This window comes from Bubalus bubalis, chromosome 8 (assembly GCF_019923935.1).
Source record: "Bubalus bubalis isolate 160015118507 breed Murrah chromosome 8, NDDB_SH_1, whole genome shotgun sequence".
Lineage (NCBI taxonomy): Eukaryota > Metazoa > Chordata > Mammalia > Artiodactyla > Bovidae > Bubalus > Bubalus bubalis.
In genome coordinates, this window is record NC_059164.1 from 115,610,448 (window position 1) to 115,630,951 (window position 20,504).

The 20,504-nt window shown below is 47.8% G+C and overlaps 1 protein-coding gene across 3 annotated transcripts in view; it reads left to right on the forward strand.

Annotated features, from left to right (window-relative positions):
* DPP6 (dipeptidyl peptidase like 6) overlaps nucleotides 1–20,504 on the forward strand; it is a 1,060,979-nt gene that overhangs the window by 310,754 nt on the left and 729,721 nt on the right. The gene's annotated exons all lie outside the window — the stretch shown is intronic.

A 20,504-nucleotide genomic window follows, 5' to 3' on the forward strand; every position in this document is an offset into this window, starting at 1 on the left:
GGTTTTTTTCAAATGCGGTTCATCTGTACGTTCCAATAATACTTAAGTATGCTGATATCAGGAATTTAAGTGAGGAAGCAAAAATGAAGAAAAAGTGCCCCCAGCACCCCATGCCCATCAGGCTTGTCACTCTGCACGGGTCAACAGGTGAGGGAGGAAGAGAGCTGGTCAGACAGGGCCAGTCCCAGGTTCAGACTCTGGCTGTACTACTAATTTATTGTAAGGAAGAAAGTCTTTACGCCTCAGTTCACTTATAAAATGAGATTAGTCCGACTCTTTGGGACTCCATGATCTGTAGCCTTGCCAGCCTCCTCCGTCCATGGGATTTCCCAGGCAGGAATACTGGAGTGGTTGCCATTTCCTGCTCCAGGGGATCTTCACAAGCCAGGGATCAACCCTGGGTCTCCCGCACAAGCAGGGGGATTCTTTACTGTCTGAACCCCCAGGGAAGCCCTAACATAGTTAAACATATGCATTCCTCAGAGGAAAGTCATGATGTATCTATTAATTTATGAGCTTTCTCTTTTTCAAAATGTACTTTTATTATTATTTTTATGGAAGCATAGTTGATGTACAGTGTTGTGTTAATTCCTGCTGTACAGCAAAGTGATTCAGTGATACATATACATGCATTATTTTTTTATATTCTTTTCCATGATGGTTTATCGTGGGATATTGAATATAGTTCCCTGTGCTGTACAGTAGGATCTTGATGTTTATCCATTTACAGAATAGTTTGCATCTACTAACCCCAAACTCCCCATCCTTCCCTCCACCACCCGCTCCCCCTTGGCAACCACAGGTCTGTGCCGTGAGTCCATGTCTGTTTTGTAGATAAGTTCACACGTGTCACATCTTAGATTTCACATTTAAGGGATATCATATAATACTTGTCTTTCTGGCTTCCTTCCCTTAGTAGGCTCATGTCTGGTTGCATCGTGTTGCTGCAAATGGCGTTATTTCCTCCTTGTGACTGAGTGATATTGCATCCTGTATGTGTGCGCCACATCTTCTTTATCGGTTCATCTGCCAATGAACGTTTAGGTTGCGTCTGTGTCTGGGCCGCTGTAAATACTGCTGCTGTGAACATAGTGGGTACATGTATCTTTTTCAGTTATATTTTAGTCTGGGTATATGCCCAGGAGTGGTATTGCTGGATTACATGGAAAGTCTATTTTTTTTAAGTTTTCTTAAACTTAAAAAACAAGACCCTCCATACTGTTCTCCATCATGTCTGCACCAATTTACATTCCCACCAACAGTATAGGAGGGCTTCCTTTTCTCCACACCCTCTCCAGCATTTGTTATTTATAGGCTTTTCAATGCTGGCCATTCTGACAGGTGTGAGGTGGTCCCTCATTGTAGTTTTAATTTGCTTTTCGCTAATAATTAGCGATGTTGAGCATCTTTTCACGTGCCTGTGGGCCATTTGTATGTCTTCTTTGGAGAAAGGTCTGTATGATTCTTCTGCCCATTTTTTGATTGGATTGTTTGTCTTTTGTTGAGTTGTATGAGCTGTTTGAATATATTGGAAACTAAGTCCTTGTCAGTTGTATGGCTTGCATTCAGTAGGTTGGATGCTTTTGAAGTGTGGTGTTGGAGAAGACTCTTGAGAGCCCCTTGGACTGCAAGAGATCAAACCAGTCAATCCTAAAGGAAATCAGTCTTAGATATTCATTGGAAGGACTGATGTTGAAGCTGAAACTCCAGTACTTTGGCCAGCTGATGCGAAGAACTGACTCATTGGAAAAGACCCTGATGCTGGGAAAGATTGAAGGCAGGACGAGAAGGAGATGACAGAGGATGAGATGGTTGGATGGCATCACCGACTCAATGGACATGAATTTGAGCAAGCTCTGGGAATTGGTGATGGACAGGGAAGCCTGGTGTGCTGCAGTCCATGGGGTCACAAAGAGTGGGACACAACTGAGCAACTGAACTGAACTGAACTGATTGTCATTTTGTCTACGGTTTCCTTCGCTGTGCAAAAGTCTGTAAGTTTGATTAGGTCCCATTTGTTTATTCTTGCTTTAACTTCGATTGTCTTGGGCGACTGACCAGGAGACCTTCCAGCGTTTCATGTGATCAGGTCTGTGACGTCCTGGCAGGTAGAGGTCTTAGGTCTAATACACATGGTTTCAATTTTTCCTTCAACTTTTACCTTTGCCTCTCTAACATTTTTCCTGAATGACATATTTAATTATTGAGGTCATGCAAAACTGTTACAGAAAATAACCAGGTCAATTTTCTTCGTTGAAATTCATTTAAAAAAAGAATGGCTCTCTGTTTAATAGAATATTAACATTGGTAGCATGATATATTCTTCAAATGGTTTGGTTAATTGAGGGTATGGAAAAGTGTGTTTGTAATGTCCACTCAAACCATTTCTAATGAAGAGGGTTATCCATGGACCGGTCTCTAGAAGTTGGTGAGTGAACTGTAGTTTAATACATTCTCTTGCTCTGTGCTCATAATAACCCCGTGTGGTAGGGCTTATTGCTCTCATTTTACAAATATGGAGACTGAATCTTGGATTAAGTGACCTGCTTAAGGCCTCTCAGTCAGCAAAAGGCAGAAGCACAATGAGAACCCAGAACTTTCGGATTTTTAAACCCATGTTTCTCCCACCTCCCTGGTTCCTACATCAGGCTGTCACATCTTCATCCGTCAGTCCAGCTGCTGAGTCTTCTTCAAAGTAAGATGGGGTGGGACTTCCCTGGTGGTCCAGTGGTTCAGACTCTGCAGGAGTGCAGGTTTGATCCCTGACTGGGGAACTAAATGGCACCCCACTCCAGTGCTCTTGCCTGGAAAATCCCATGGTTGGAGGAGCCTGGTAGGCTGCAGTCCATGGGGTCGCTAAGAGTCGGACACAACTGAGCAACTTCACTTTCACTTTCTTTCTTGGGGAACTAGATTCCACATGCAGACAAAAAATTTAAAAATGTTTTTAAAAGTAAGACGGGGGCACGAAGCTCACAAACGTAGTGGCTCATATGGTAAAGCGTCTGCCTGCAACGCAGGAGACCCGGGTTCAATCCCTGGGTCAGGAAGATCCCCTGCAGAAGGAAATGGCAACCCACTCCAGTATCCTTGCCTGGAAAATTCCATGGATGGAGGAGCCTGGCAGGCTACGGTCCATGGGGTCACAAAGAGTCGGACACGACTGAGCAACTTCAGTTCATTTCAATATAATAAACTCATCACGTTCATTATCCAGCTTTCTAACAAGCAATGCTTGGTCAGTTGTGCTTCATCCATTTCAGTACCATGAATATCTCAAGGCAAATCCAAGATATCGTGTAGTTTCCACTGAAAAAGTTTTATTACAGCGACGACTCTGGTCCTGCTTGTGTCCCCGCTTATGCGAAGCCTTGACACAAACTATGTTCTGGAACGTCTTCATGTTAATGAAAAACAGATTATGAAGGAAAGGGGTGGGTGGATGATAGAGGGTGGAGTCCTCTTTCTTCAACTTCCCTAGGCTTTGATCCCAGGGTCTGGTAGATCCCCTGGAGAAGGGAATGGCAACCCGCTCCAGCATTCTTGCCTGGAGAGTCCCATGGACAGAGGAACCTGGTGGGCTACAGTCCATGGGGTCGCAAAGAGTCGGACACGACTGAGTGACTAAGCATGGCACATTGCAAGGAAAAATCCAGCCAGTGAAATCAGCCTAAAAATCTCAATTCCTTGAAAACAGAAAAATGAGCAGTGTTAAGGAAACACAGGTAATCCCCAGGGTAGCTTCCCATTTGCATGATATGCAAGCTAATGTTAAAGGAACAAAATAAGGTTGTGTGTGAACTTGTAAGTGAATAAGGTTGTGTGTGTACTTGTAAGTGTGGACAGCAGAGGGCAGAGTTTACTGATTAGATTCTGTTTCAATAGTGCCAGGAGCCTTGAGAAGGAGAAGCAACCATGTATCAGAAATTGTTCCCTAGGCCAAGAGAAAGACATTATGATGTCAGGGAAAGCTGGAAAGTGGTAGGGCTCATCACAGGTTGTATTTCTGTTAGCTCCCCTTAAATTTTGTACATCATTTCAGGGTTTTCATGAGAGGGGCTCTTCTTTGGAGAATTAAATGCTTCTCACTGGGGGTTGTTTATTTCATTATAAACAAAAAACCCTGTCTAGAGGCCTGGCCCCTGACTGTGCTCACAGCATCAGGGGGCTGGGGTGGGTGCTTCGCTGAGATGAGCGAGGTACTTGGAGAAATCCCCCAGGCTTCGTTGCAGACTTGCCAGAAAAGTCATGGATAACAGGCAGGATTTGACTCTGTTAGGTCCTGAGAATGTTGTGGCTGTGCGTTTGTGATGTGCGGGTCTGCCCTGCTTCCAGGCTTCCATCGCAGAGGTGGGTTCTTAGTTCCAAAACGTTCTTGATCTAACAGCGAGCATTGGAAGCGGGCGGGTGGTGGCCTAGCCCCGTGTTGTTGGTTATCAGAGGCTCTTGCTGACAAGTGTAGCATTTTGTTTCCACTGTCCACCTAGGGTTGTGAGGCTGTACTGAGTCCACTGTAAAGAGGCATGGCTTGTCGCCTGCACTTTCTTACCAGGGGACTTGCCCCAATGCCAGGCTCATGAGCTCAAGGGCAGGGCTCTGATCCCCTGGTGGCTGATCAGTGCAGACGGATAAGCACATCTGTCTGAAGCCAGACCAGCTCTGACTCTGGTCTGCGCTGTGTTCAGTGACGATCTCAGTGGACCCTAGGTTTGGAGGGAAGAGCCCCAGGCCCCCTCGCTCACACAGCCCCGCCGGGACAGGCCTGATGACCACGAGGACACGTGTAGTGTCTGCCTCCCTCCTGATAACCCTCCTGTCTACACCTTGTGACCATGTCTGGCCTGCATCTGCTGAGACCGTGGCATGGCCGCCCCTCGCCTTCCTGCTCTCTGCCCAGCCCCTCAGTTCCGTGCAAGGAAGAACTCGAATGTGGAAGGATTAAGCATCGCCAGTATATTCTTCCTGACGCTCCAGGCTCACAGCCGTGTTCCTGCGTCTCCCTGTTTCCTGACCCCCTTCCCTTTGTGAACTCCGGCTGGCCCATGTCCTGTTCCCCCAAATCTGGATCCCCTAAAAATATTTTCAGAGCCTCTGCCTCCTCTCTTGTCTCACAGTCTCTGGGTTGTTTCTTGATAACCTTTTGGTGTATGGACAACTATTTTCTTCAACACCAGCCATGCACACCAGCCCTTTAGAATTTCAAGGATGAGGACTGTTTCCTATTTATTTTTGCACAGAACTGGTGCCCAGCGCGCCTCATGATGAATAAATGAGTGGGCTTCAGTGGAGGCCCTGACATGGGAAGCCCAGTATGAGGAGTGAGACCTTTACCTCTTGGCTTCAAATTTCCCAACATCTGTTAGATTTGTGTTCTGTGTATTAGACAAGGATCCTAAGGAGAAACAGATGGGAAAATGTGTTATTATTTAATTTATTAAAATATGTTTTTTAAAAACTATGTGAGTTCCATGCCAATTTGACCAAGTTAAATTTTCTCAATAAAAATTTCAGTTGGTATTTTTTTCTCACAGAACTTCAGCTGATTCTAAATCAAAGTAGCAAGTCCTCGGCTGGGGAGGGGCAGATTATACGAGTAAACAGGAAAGGCATATATGTGCTTATATTTTGATAAAAATGCATATAAATAGACCTAACAGCAACCAGTGGTAAACTTCAGGGAAATAGGATGAGAAGGATGAAGATTATATTTTTTATGATCTGTACTGTGTGAGCTGTGAGTTTTTGCACATATTAACAAATGAGTGAAATAAGAGCAAACGCTGTGGATTATTTAAAAAACCCCAGACTTAGCAAGACGATCAGGAAGGATGTTTCTGTCTAACTCGATGCCTATACTTACTCTAAGGCCTTAGTCACTGTGAGTTAGCGGAAATGAGTTTGAGCAAACTCCCAGAGCTAGAGAAGGACAGGGAAACGGGCGTGCTATGGCTCATGGGGTCACAACGAGCTGGACATGACGTAGTGACCAAACACCAACAACAAAGTCATTGTGATGTGGGGACAGGTGCCCAGATCCATGGACAGGACACAAACGGCAACACAGCTGACTCTTAACTATGTATGTGCCAAGAACTATTTTAAACAACTTTCAAACATAAATTCACTTAATCCTTACAACCACCCGGGAATGCTCTAGGAAAGCTAGGCAAAGAAAGGTTAAAAGGCCGACTTCCATGTGAGTGATTGACAACGGGAGTAGTTGTGTATTGGCAGGAAAACTTGTTATTTAATAAATACAAATTCTTATCAATATAGAAAAATATATAATTACTTCCCTTCCTCATTCTATACTAGAAAACAGTTCATAGGGATTAAAGGCCAATTTTTTTTAACTTAATGAGAAAATATGGACCATCTTGATAGAACTGGGGCCTGAAAGTATTTCTTAACACGTGCGTGCTCAGTCACTTCAGTCGTGTGTGACCCTTTGGTCTGTAACCCCCCGCTTCTCTGTCCATGGGATTCTCTAGGCTAGAATACTGCAATGGGCTGCCCTGTCCTCCTCCAGGGGATCTTCCAAACCCAGGGACTGAACCCGTGTCTCCTGTGTCTCCTGCACTGCAGGCAGATTCTTTACTGCTGAGCCAATGGGGAAGCCCATTTCTTAATGTACAAATGAACAAATAATAAAGGGGAAAAAATGAATATTTTGCTGTGGGCAGAAGATTAATAATACAAACCCCAGACCAGATGAAACTATAGCTGCGCATATAACTGATACAGAATTCCATTCATAATATGTAAATTCTTAGGGATCAATATATAATAGATAAATTACCTAATAGGACAAGGGAAGGCTGTCAGCGAGCACACTCCAGATTTGGGAAGCAGAACGGCCAATAAACTTCCCAAAAGAGCCTCAGTCTCACTGGCAGTCAGGAAAAAAAATGCTAATAAAAAATAATGAGGCACAGATGGTATTTCAAAAATGTAAAGCATCTCAAATTTTGATAATAGGGAGAAAAATGAATTTACGAATATTGGTGGTTTCGGAAGACGTGGGTGCAGCTACTCTTGAAAGCAACTTAGAATTCTCTCCAAGTAGACCTCTATCTAATAAGTGTTGGAGTTGGTTATCGCTACATCGGGCAGTTCTCCCTGAATATAATCCCTAGAGTAAACTGACACGTACAAGCAAGAATTGTGCGTAGAGATATTCATTTGCAGTAATAGGAGGCAAAACAATTTGATGTTTGTAAATGTGGAATGTGTAAGGCATAGTAGTATGCTCACAAAACGGAATGCAACGCAGCAATCAGATGAATGCTCTAGGTATTTCGAGAAATCTGAGGGACAGCCCTTCACGTTACAATAAAGGTTCCAGGTATGGTGTGATACCGTCTAGGTCAGGCTTGACTCATGCGAAACAGTTACTGTTTATTGTCGCTGACGTGTGAAAGTAAAGTGTAAAAACACAGGATGGAGATACACCCAGCAGCTCCAGCCTCCAGGTTGCTGGGGAGGGAGAAATACGCCCAGCAGCTCCAGGCTCCAGGTTGCTGGGGAGGGACAAGGGACGGGCACTGTGGCTCTGGTACTGAGCTTCAACTGTTTCATTTAGTTTTATTTTAATAAAATGTTATTGTTACTGCAGCCAGGTTATAGCAGGTTAAAGCACGTGTGTGTCATATTGTTACATGTAGGAAATATGATTTTCTATTTCATAATTTTAAAGCGCGAGGACGAATTTTAAAAGAAATATAGTAATGTTCATGTTAGACACTGTTGGCTTCAGTGGGAAGAGGGAAGCGTCCCTTGAGCAGGGTGGCGTATGCCAAGAGTGGATGCGTTGTGAGGGGGATACGCTTGACCAGCAGGGGCCTTCCTGAACCAGCTTCAGCGCTTGAAACTCTGACCAGACCCCTCAGTTCTGGCAGTCTGCCAGTGCATCATTTCCCTCTTTTGGTATTGGGGGACAAGCTTGTTGTATGTATCAGGACCTCATATAGGGGCTCCCCTAAGGGCCTAATGCTTAAAAGAAAGCAGCCAAGCAGGGAGGGGACGATTGAGAGCTAGGAACCTGGGCTGTTTCCCCCTCTTTCTATAAGTAGAGGGTGGCCTTGAGCAAATAGGTCAAATTTTTTGGAAAAAAAAAATGCAAACCTAGAGATGCTTGTGTTAGAATGAGCCCATACTCCCCTTGCTATGGCAAATATTTTAATGCCCTTTTCCTAGCTTAAATTAAGTGCATCTACAATAAAGCTTGTGTGCATACACAATTTTAAAAAAATTTAATATAGATGAAATAAAATAATTTATAGTGAACTATCAGTGATACGTGCTTCAGCGTGTAAGTGTACAGGCACCGGATGCGGGCAGTGCCCTGCTAAGGGCACTAATGGCCGTGCGAGGAAGCCACCGCTGCTCGTCGGGATGAACGGGGGCCGCAGCCTGGAAGCACAGCCACTGACTTATGTAAACAGCCCACGGGAATGTGCTGCGTGACTCGAGGAACTCGAACTGGGGCTCTGTAACAACCTAGAGGGCTGGGAATGGGCGGGAGGTAGGAGGGAGATTCAAGAGGGAGGAGACGTATGTATCCCTGTGGCTAATTCATATTGATATATGGCAGAAATCAAACCACTATTGTAGAGCAATCACCCATCGATTAAAAATAAATATTGAAGAAATAATCAGTGTGGGTTGAAAAGAAAGAAGAAGATTGGAAATCATCAGGAATTGGGGAAAGAAAAGAGAAGATGGGACAGATGAACCCTAGAATTTAAAAAGTGTCAGGATAAGGAATGATAGACTTGTTTGCATATGGAATGAGAAAGAAGAACCTCGTCTGTTGAAGTAAGGGCTGCACCCCAATACGGGTTACAAGTCATCAGAGAAAGTGGGGCCTGGGAAAGTCAGCCAGGATCATATCTTTTTTTTTAATTTGTTTATTTGACTGTGCCGGTCTTAGTTGCGGCAGGTGAACTCTCAGTTGCAGCATGTGGAATCTCGTTCCCTGAGTAGAGGTAGAACCTGGCCCCTGCACTGGGAATTCAAGAGTCTGAGCCACTGAACCACCAGGGAAGTTCTGATCACATCTTTTTTTTCAGTGTGGTGTCAAACCCGTGTCTTCTGTGGATATGGCATGGATGGGTGAGGACGCTGTCTCCTTGGGATTCCACCCCCTGTCGGGGCATACATTCTGTCTGTGGTACTTAATAAGGCCTTGGAGACGGCATCCTTTGCTACTCACTGGGGAACACAGCATGGATTGGAAAAAGAATCAGAGAAGTCATGTGATCAGCCCAGTGGACCCTAACAGAGAAAGACTGGAAAACAAGAGCCATCTTGCCCTCTACAAGAAATAATGTCAATATGTAATGTTTACAAAGTAAATGTATCATTGTGCTGTAGTTTTCAAACGTGTGCAAAACACGATCAAATATTTTTAAACAACCTTCTTCACAAAATGTATTGAGGCCTCTACATTGCATGTGCTTCTGTTGACGGTAATGTTTGGGTCTAAGGATGTTCACAGGTAACCAACGCGATTTTAAATCCCTGAGGATGGTTTCACTGCGTGCTAACCGGGTCTCTGAGCTGAAGCCACCCCGTTCTGTAGTGGGATCTGCCACTAAGGAATGTACTAACCAGACAGGGTGCACGGGGCCAGGAAACCAGCTTCTGTCTCCATAACCAGCGTGTTTGGTTCCTGGGCCCTTTGCTTATTCTCTTGTAAAATCTCTCAGCATCATTACGCACTGAGGTCCCGCTGATTTATCCTTCCGTGGGCTGACCTCAGGAGCCCCATGGCTCTCACCGTGCAGGGGGCAGCAGCCTCTGGGGCTCCACTTGAAATGCCAAGCTGAGTCTTGTCCTCCTTGGGATCACTGGAAATGCAGAGCATTTCCAAAAGGCTTTTTCCTTTGCTGAGGATTTAATTTCTCTCCAGGAGTCGTTTAGATTTCATCTAAATCTGGGCAGCAACCAGGTGAGAGCAAAGGTCACGTGCTGTATCTCCTTTGAAAGCACCTGCCCAGTAGAGAGCAGGGGCTCAGGAAACATTTGCTGAGGGTGTAGACTGCCCCCCATGAGGCCCTGGATAGACCACAGATCTCCTCCTGTTAACTCCTTTCCAGACCCTGACAGCAATCACTTCCTTCCTTAGTTATCGCTGCTCCTTCTGTAATTTACACATGAATAGTTCCTGGTCTTACTGTCTACCTCACCTCTCTCCATTGTGAAGGAATATCTTGATATCCTTTTCCAGCCAGATATTAATTATGCTGCAGATAAGAATGATGTCACCTGCTTCTCTGAAGCCTTGAGAGATTCTAACACCGTGCTGAGAGAAGATAAATGCTCTGAAAAAGAGTATGTAGATAGGATGATTCAAGAAGAAATTCTTTCTTCCTTAATTACATTCCAGTTCTCTCCAACTGAAGGGTAGTTGTAGATGCGCACACACACAGAGACACACACACTCCAGACTTTTTAGGCTTCATTAAACCTACATACATCTTCTACCCTGAAGACGGAGCAAGACTCCAGAATGTAAGAAATATTTAAAATTCTCTTAGATTCTAAGCAATATAGGGGGAAAATCAAGCTGTTGAATTATTCCCCAAAGCTCATTTAGTGACAAAGTTGTAGGTTGGTTAGGCTTGTTAAAGCTGCAGCAAGTGCTTAGTTAAGGAATTGTAAAAATTAGAAACCCGTGTAGGATATAAATTAAGACTATCTGGAGGCTAGAAAGATTTGGGGCTTTTTTGGGGGGTTGTTGTTAAAATATCTAGCCAACTCCTGAAGAATAATGAGTGGTTGCCATAGCAACCGTGCTTTCGCATGGCACATGGAAGAACATGAAAAGGATTGGAATCAAAGGAAGCCACCTGGTTTTCTTCTTCAATTTTGGAGGAAGAAATTCACTCAAAATGATTTATAAAACAAACTATTTTTCCTTTCAACACGATTATGGAGGGGTGGGGGAAAGAATTTTCTTTCTCCTTTAAAATTCAGAATACAAACTGGAAATCCAAAGGAAGTGAAGGCACTTTGTTTACATCTCAAAGCGCCCTGCCTTCCCTCCACACCTCCCAGGAAGCCGGCCCCCACTGCACCACGAGGTTGACCCTGGAGCTGTTCTGATGGTGCGTGTGGGCTGAGTCGCTTCAGTCGTGTCCGACTCTCTGTGACCCCATGGCCTGTAGCCTGCTGGGCTCCTCTGTCCATGGGATTCTCCAGGCAAGAATCCTGCCGAGGGTTGCCGTGCCCTCCTCCAGGGGATCTCCTGATGCAGGGATCAAACCCACGTCTCCTCCATCTCCTTCACTGGCAGGGGGTTCTTTACTGCTAATACCACCTGGTAGCTGCCCTTAAAGGCCAACTAGCAGATTTTCATTAAGCAGTTGTTATCTAGTCAGCAGTTGCTTTTAAACCAGATACATCACGTGGCCTTGCTTTCCAGGAGTTACTGTCCAGTTGGCTACACATCGACAGCCTTGGGAGACCTTGGAGAAAATTCAAGTACTCAGCAAGTGGAGAGTAGGAGTTATTCAAGGCAGAAAGGATGTGGCTTAGAAAAGAAGGCTCAGTGAGGAGGGGAGGTGGAGGCTGGTGGAGGTGAATTCTCCATTGACGGGATCGTGGAAAAGGTAGCCTGGGTGATTCCAGGAAGGGGCCAGGGTTGCACCCAGTGAGAGGCATGGGCAGGGCCCCTGTGGGCTGGAGGAGGAGGAGGGCTGGAGCATGGGAACCAGGAAAACGTGGGCAGATACTCGAGGGTGAGACGCGAGATCTCAGGAGCTGGAGACTGGCTCCAGGGATCAGTGCTGCAGCTCCGAGGAGGCGTTGTCAGGAGCACCCAGTCCCTGTAAGCTGGCTCCTGTGACTGCAACCATCCCGTGCTGCCGCCCTGCCCCCCGCACCTGGCACTCCCCCCAGCTCGAGACCACAGTCGCAGCCGGTGTCGATCGAGGCACCTTGCTTCCTGGGAGCTGACGGTTGTGCCCCTGACTTAAGATCTGGAGAAAGTGCCAGGTGCAGGGAACCGCTGTGATGGGGTGCATCAGTCAGGGTGCTGGGGAAACAGACAGGGCACCCGCAGTAGGACCATTAAAGGCCCAGAGAGGGAGGAGGGAGCAGGGGAGCCACAGGAGGGTGCAGGGCCTGGGTCTGCTGCCACCCCAGGTGGACGGGAGCAGGGAGGGGGCTGCCGTCAGGGCCCAGGGAAGGAGAAGGGATGCAGACTGCCGGGTGTGGGGGGGCTGCAGGGAGGGGCCGGGGCAGGAGCATCTTCCTTGTCAGTCTCCGGCCTGCAGCCCTCGGCTCCCGTCACGTCACATGGCCTCCTGTGGAAGCCGGGCCGTGAGGTGGGCGGTAGGTGCAGCCCACCGGCACCAGCCTCTGGGGCTGGGAGCGGGAGGACCCGTGACTGTCGTCTAGTGACCCCACGCCGAGGACACACGGAAGCTGGCGGCCAGCTTGTCGTCCCTCTCTTTGCCTACGTAGGACAACAACGCACACACGTCTGCAAAGGCCTGAACCTTTGCTCACAGCCCTCGCCCGGTGCCCAGGAAAGCGGTGTGACTTGTCCTGAGTGGGGCGCTTTTGAGGGTGGATGAGCAGTTCTGAACCTTTGCTCACAGCCCTCGCCCGGTGCCCAGGAAAGCGGTGTGACTTGTCCTGAGTGGGGCAGTTAACCCTTATACCAGAACAACTGGCATAAGCTCGACTTATGAACCAGGTGGGCATGTTGGGTCATCCTGACCTCTGCCTGCCTCCCCCCCCCACACTCACAGCATCCCTACCATGTGTGCCGGCAGAAGCTGGAAGAGGGCATGGTCGACGTGGCAGCCATAAGCTGGCCAGAGAAGCTTCTAGAAAAGGTGCGCTTTGGCGTCATGAGTGGTCAGATTTGGTGAGCAAGAGTGAAAATCCGGCTGTGCCCGGAGCAAATACTAACTTCCTCCTACCTGGAGAGAAGCAAACAGAGCTGCTAAGTTGAAAGTCACCCCCAAACCTTCAGAAAGCACCTTTTAGTGCTTGCTAATTATCGGAAGGAATGAAGTATGCAAATTTCTGTGGCTCCGGTTTGCGGTAGAGACTGACAGCTCTGGATGCGAGCAAATAAGCTTGTGTGTCTCGTATCCTGCAGTAATTCAGTACAAAATGGATGTTTGCTTTCAAGATGGTTCCTGAAGGCTTCCTGGGGTCACCTTTCCTGGACAGGTCTCTCCACTGCTTCCTGTGAGAAATCAGCTTGAGCTATGGCCTTTCTATGAAACACATTAGAGACAGTCCCTCATGTCCAGGGAGTTCCAGCAGCTTCTGCCCCTTGGAGCCTGTCCACACAGCACAGAGCTTCCTCTGCAGGTGTAGACAGAGCAGCACAGATAATAACTGATTGTCTCCGGGGGAGGGTGCTGGTCAGGATGGGAACCCAAATCCCCAACTAGCTCCATAGCCTCTGGCTCCGGACTCTACTGAATGAATGCGTGAATGAACAAAGCTTAGCTGATGAGTGAACAAACCTTAGCACCTGCTTGGATTGTGGGCTTGCCAGTTGGTTTAGTGGTAATGAGACTAGAATCCGCCTGCTAATGCATGAGATGCAGGAGACGCAGGTTTGATGCCTGGGTCAGAAAGATGCCCTGGAGGAGGAAATGGCAACCTGCTCCAGTATTCATGCCTGGAGAATCCCCTGGACGAAGGAGTCTGGCAGGCTACAGTCCATGGATCGCAAAACGCTGGACACAGCTGAGCTACTGAGCATGGCATGACTTGGACTGTAGAACTCTTCCAGCAGTTCCGTTTTATCGCTTCATCTCCACTGTCGTTTTATTGCAGGGCTAGTTTTGATATTCCTGGTACTTCCAAATTGATAGAGGAGAAAACTGAATCCCAGGAAGTTTGGGCAATTGGTCCCATGTTGCATCCCAGTTTCTTGGGATAGAGAGGTGGTTGTTGGGGTCATCCAGCCGGAGGTTCAAATCCTGGTTATTCCAGAGAGGAGAGTTGGGAAGCTCAGGATCTCAGTAGCAGTCATCTGGGGGATGGAATGATAACTTGCTCTGCCCCTTCAGGTGGCGAGAAGGGTAGGATGTGCCTTGGCCCACCCAGGTTACTCAAGGTTCTTCCCGCCCCCACATCAGCTCACCAGCAAAGGCTGATCTAAGCCAACTTGCTCGGGCCCAGGCTTGCTGCCATCTGAAGCCCTGTTTCATGAGAATTAGCACCTGCAAACCTGGGGAGGATGAGCAGCGAATGAAAACCCCTGTCCGCCTAGGACTCTGTCGTGTGTGTGTGTGTGTGTGTGTGTATCATGACAGGCTCGTTTCAGCAGCAAAGGGCCGGCCAGCTCCACGCTTCCCCCGTGTCCTCCCCTGATGCGTTGGTCTGACTCATCGCCTGCTCTGAGCGATGGGCCCAGGATGCCCTCCCTGCAGGAGATGCAGCCCAGCCGCTCAGGTGGGCCAGCTCTGGAGAACCGCTCCCTCCTGTTCCTCTCTCTTTAGCTTTCAGGAAATGGAGACTGAGGCCTGTAACACCCGATGTCTGGAGGAGACACTGTTCCCAGCCCCTTAGTCTTTGGCGTCAATCACCCAGGCCTTCATCACCCCCTCTTCCTTGCTTTTGCTTTATTTCTAATACTCGAAGCTACAGCTCAAAATTCTAAGCACTGATTGTCTTTACATTTTCTAAGATTGAGGTGTCAATGGATTTGGAGCATCCCAAGGATTTGGCTTGGGAAGTTTTTGGCGAAGGATGGATGGAATGTGCCTGGTCTTTTCTCTCCGGCCACACAAGCATCTTTCTGCCTCTGACCATCCAGGTGCCAGGCCACCCCCTTCTGCCTTTCCTTTCATGGGGCAGTTAGCTTCCTCCATGCAGACTGGCCTGGGTATTTCTGTGACATTCTTTAGTCAAAGGTTTGGAGGGATGGGGAGGAGTTGGGAGACGTGCCTCTCATGTGCTGTGCAGTTTCCCTGGACCCCTGAGTTCTGTGGAAGAGAAATGCTGTAATTAACAGGCTGCATTAGAGTTAGTTCATCATGTGCTTCTCTGCCTTATAAAAAGGTACATCATCTGATTCTCTCCTGTTTGAAGCTGGAGGAACCGCATCTTATCTGTGTAGCTAACACACATGTGGAGTTGAATCTTTAACCTTGTAACAAAGGTCAAGGCTCTTTGAAGCATCTGGGGATCTGCCAAAAGGAGAAAGAGCTTGTGTTTGGTCCTTTGATGAGGCTGAAGAGTGAGGCTGGTTTCCATTTCACAGGAGGAAAATGGTAAAGTTGACACAGAGCAGACAAAACACAGGCTATTGGTTTAACTTACACGGGTTGTCACCAAGATTTAAATGAAAGTGACGTCTTCCAGGGAGACGGTGCGCTCCTCTTGGACTCTGTTTCCATCATGTGACCGCCTTCTCAGGAGCATGTCTATAAGCCCAGAGTGAAGGGAAGCATTGGTCCAGCTGTTCAGATGTGGCGCCCGGCTTCCTCCCACTCTGCCTTTCCAGCTTGCTCGTCTGAAGATCTAGCTCCACGAATGCCCTTCACCCCCGGCCATGGGGCTTCTGGACTGCCTTCCAGACTCCATGGGGGAGCAGACCTCACTTGACATTGCCAGCTTGTTCCTAGTGAGCTGACTTGAAACTAAACTGCTTTCTGTTATCACAGTAATTTTTAAAAGAAAGGACATGTGCGTGCATGCCCAGTCATGTCTGACTCTTTGTGACCCCGTGGACTATAGCCTGCCAGGCTCTTCTGCCCATTTCCCAAACAAGAATACTGGAGTGGGTAGCCTTTCCCTTCTCCAGGGGATCTTCCTGACTCAAGGATGGAACCCAGGTCTCCACATTGCAGGCAGATTCTTTACTGTCTGAGCCACCAGGGAAGCCCTAAAGAAAGGACATTTTAACATGCAGGGAGAACATATTTTTCTGAATAAATACCATGGTTTTTTAAAAACCTTACCCACTCCAGTACTCTTGCCTAGAAAATTCTATGGATGGAGGAGCCTGGTGGGCTACAGTCCATGGGGTCACAAAGACTTGGAAACGACTGAGTGACTTCACGACGATGACCTTTACAAAACCCTCATTATATCTCTCCATTTAAAAAAAAATTTACCAGCAATTGAGACATCATCATTAAGGATCAGTTATCCAGGGACAGGTATTTAGGAGTCACTGACTCAGTTCACACTGGGTTGATAATATTTCTCCATCTGGAAGGTTCTTTTATATTTCATTTATCCAAATTTGAACATTCTTTCCCTTCCCCAAGCATTCCCAGGCCTCACCCTGAGCCTTCCCAGACATTTCAGAAGGTTCACTTCTTCGGAGCCCAGAGTTCCCTTGTCTGCTTGACCTAAATGACCTTCATGGCATCTCCTACATAATGATTAATCTTCAGTATGTCTTGCCAACTAAACAGTAAACATTTTACATCCTCTTTTAATTTCTATTTTTATCCTATGCTGTCTCCTAAGCAAGCTTTGAGATTTTGCTGAATAAATAGGGTACTAATGTGATGTACTTCCTGTTCTCTGGAGTATGTTTTTTAATGAGATTTAATGATATTGTTTAGTTACATAAGTTAGGGCTTCCCAGGTGGCGCTGGTGGTAAAGAACCCGCTTGCCAGTGCAGGAGATATAAGAGACGTGAGTTCGATCCCTGGGTCAGGAAGATCCCCTGGAGAAGGAGATGGCAACTCACTCCAGTATTCTTGCCTGGAGAATCCCATGGACTGAGGAGCCTGGCGGGCTACGGTCCACGGGGTCGCAAACAGTCAGACACGACTGAAGTGACTTAGTATTTTCACACATGCAGAGGAGTTTAAACAGGAAAGATTGGAAATGTGCTCTTACGAGATGAATCTGGCTACTGTCTCCCTTATGAAAGAGGACTGTTGTACATGTGAGAGCAAGGGTAAAACTAGGGAGTGAACAGGGAGAGACGTGGGCAGAGGAGGGCAGAGGAGCGAGGCTTCTGACCGCAGATGGCGCCCAGTGGCCTTCTTCACAGCGAATGGTCATCTGTCTTTAGCATCTCTCTGCTGGCCAGCCTGAAGGCAGGCCCAGAGCAGGGCAGCTCTTTAGTTTGCGAGGCTCCTCGGGCTTCTGCTGCCGTTCTTGCTTTTCTCACCAGGTGTTGGTTTTCTGAACATAACTTGTTGGCAGTCAGGGAATTTGGGAACTCGGTGGTTTAAGTATAAATCGTTAACCAAAAAGATTGATGGTGTCTATGACTCAAAAATACTGCATTTGGGGATTACTAAACCAGTCAATCCTAAAGGAAATTAACCATATTAATACTCCTGGAAGGACTGATCCTGAAGCTAAAGCTCCAATACTTTGGATACCTGATTCGAAGATCCGATTCATCGGAAAAGACCCTGATGCTGGGAAAGATTGAAGGCAGGAGGCGAAGGGGCAACAGAGGATGAGATGGTGGGATGGTGTCACTGACTCAATGGACATGCATTTGAGCAAGCTCTGAGAGATGGTGAAGGACAGGGAAGCCTGAAGGACTGTAGCAATGGGCTCGCAAAGAGTCAGACGCATCTTAGCAACTGAACACACATGCACACACACACACATAATGTGGCTGAGGTAACATCCCTACCTGAGAACAGGGATCTTCTAGTTCACTCAGCACAGTGTTGGAGGATTCACCGCTGGTCACAACCGCACAGGCCTGCTGGGGAGCCTGGCCCCTGCCCCGTTAGTCTTCTCAGGTTGCTGTGCCCAGTCAGTGCCCTGTCCCCTTTGCTGGGACCAGCCCTCTTGGCCAGCCCTGTGACCGCACGTCGGTGGGTAACACAGCGCTTGCCCAGCCCCATTGGCCGAACCCGAAGCAGCCGCTGGCCTGGCTCAGCAGAGCTCCTGGCTCCGTCTCAGGCCTTCGCCCCGGGAAGCCTGTGCCGCCGCCTTCCCACCGCCCCCTCTGCCACTCCAGAGTACTTGCTCCTTGGCCCCGGCGGCGGCCGCTGCGACGCATCCTGACCCGTTGCCCGTGATGCCGCCGTGATGGATGCTGTCTCCCCTGACATGTCACCTGCCATTTCTTCTGAGACAATTCCCGGAACTACTGCTCAGCAGACTCCTTCCTTCAAGGATTATTGGCTTAAACAGTGGGATGTGTGACCATCCCCTTCCCTGCTCACTGAGGTTAAGTCAGCCAGGTCCATAGAATTCAGGCAACTCCCTCCCAGGCCTGCACACTTCCTTCATCCACAACCTGTTTGGAAGCCCTGAAGATGCTGTCTGGGCAAGCCCAGTAAGAGTGGGAGAGATGACTGGACTTCATGCTGTCTTACAGGATTTAGTTGATTGGACTTCATGCTGCCTTACAGGATTTAGTTGACACTCGGTGCAAGACAAGCCATCTGGTGACATGGCCACATCTGACTGGGTAAAATATAGCGACTGCCCACCCCATCTGGAGCGCTGTGTCCAGTTCTAGGAGGCCTCGTTTTTAAGAGAGACTTGTATAATATGAGGGCTTCCCTTGTAGCTCAGTCGGTAAAGAATCTCCCTGCAGTACAGGAGACCCGGGTTCGATTCCTGGCTTGGGAAGATCCCCTGGAGAAGGAAACGGCAGCCCACTCCAGATGTGTAATATGATAAGATGATATTTCAAGATGATAATTGTCTTCAAATGCCATTTGGGGATATTCAGTGAGACAGCAGATATAGAGCATCAGAACTCCCCTGGAGGTTCAATGGTTGAGACTTCGCCTTCCAATGCAGGGGATGTGGGTTCAGTGTCCGGTCAGGGAACTGAGATCCCACCTACCTTGCAGCCAAAAAACCAAAATGTAAGACAGAGGCAATATTGTAATGAATTCAGTAAAGATTTTAAAAATGGTCCACATCAAAAAATATTAATATTAGAAAAAAACAACAAATATAGAGCCTCAAGGGCAGGGGGTGACCCATGGTGGGCGGTCAGTTCATGCTGCCTGCTGTCCACCCCCATCAGTTGGTCCTGGCTGCCCTGTACAGACACACTGTCGTCTGCTTCGTGGAAGTCCACCCCACTCACGGAATGGAATGGAAATGGAAGGAAATGAGGGTGACGTTATTACAAGCATTACAGGGAAAACCCTTAATCCTTTCTGATGTGTTTTTTTAAATAAACCATTCGAAGACTTTAATCTTCATTTGTAGGAGATTACTCACAGGGCTCTGCACAGTTATCAAATCCTGTCACCCAGAAGCTGAGAACCTCCATGCAGCACGGATCCCATGCCTGTCCAGGCTGGAGGCATAACAGGGCTTCCAGACGCTGTATGTGCCTAAGGTTCCATGTGTGTGGTCGCTGGGGACTTAACTGAGAGCAGGGTGTTCAGCTGTAAATCCCATCAGAAAAGCCACAGGGACACAGTGCAGCTCCTCCATTGAGGATGTTTACAATCAATACAGTGATATCTAATCCAGCATCAGTGTGCTAATTTCAGCTGGCCCAGTGGTGGTGCCCTTACTGGTCACTATGGTGTCCCCGCTCCTGGATCCAGTCCAGAGTCACTGGTGCATTTAGTTGTTCTGTCTCTCTAATCTCTGTTCACATGGAGCATTTCCTCCATCTGTCTTTCCTTCATGACCTTCACGTTTTGAGTTTTTCTGCAGCATGCCTGTCAGTGGGATTTGCCTCGTGTCTCCCCGTAATGAGAACTTTGGCCAGAGAGTCTCCTCAGTGGGGACGGAGGCCCTCCGTGGGGGGTGTGTGCTGCAGCGTCTCCTGCTCCTGCCCATCTCTTCTCATCTGTTGTTCAGTCACCCAGTTGTGTCCGATTCTTCGGCACCCCATGGACTGCAGCACGCCAGGCTTCCCTGTCCCTCACCATCTCCCGGAGCTCGTCCACGTTCATGTGCGTTGCATCAGTGATGCCATCCAACCACCTCATCCTCTGTCACCCCCTTCTCCTCCTGCTGTCAATCTCTCCCAGCATCAGGATCTTCTCCAGTGAGTCAGCTCTTCACTTCAGGTGGCCAAACTATTGGAGCTTCCGCTTCAGCATCCGTCCTTCCAATGAGTATTCAAGGTAGATTTCCTTTAAGATTGACTGGTTTGATTTGCTTGCTCATATTATAGTCACTCAGTTTCTGCTGAAAACACTTAGCAGGCTGGCTGCCCACTCTGTACACAGCGGTGGCTCATTCTATCCTGATGCTGGTGTGGATCCTGCTTCTTAGCTTCATGAAATCTCAGCTGTGACCGTGGCTCCTGACAGACTCTTCTAGAAGCACACACAGGGCTTCCCACTTGATTTCAGAGGAACCGCTCTCTCTGTCCCTTCAGAATACGGGCAGTATTTTCAACCCCTTACTCAGGATCAATAAAGAGTGCGATGATTCTTTTGTTGAGATGGAGGGCACCACACTGATGCTAGTGCTGGAAAGAAAGTCCTGTTCCTGGTGTTTCAGCTTGCACGTTAGGGGTCACATTCTCTCTCTCTCTTGGACTCATAGGATAGAATGAATGAGCTCAGCAGATACTGGTTTCCTCCTCTGATCCCACTCTGGTTAACTC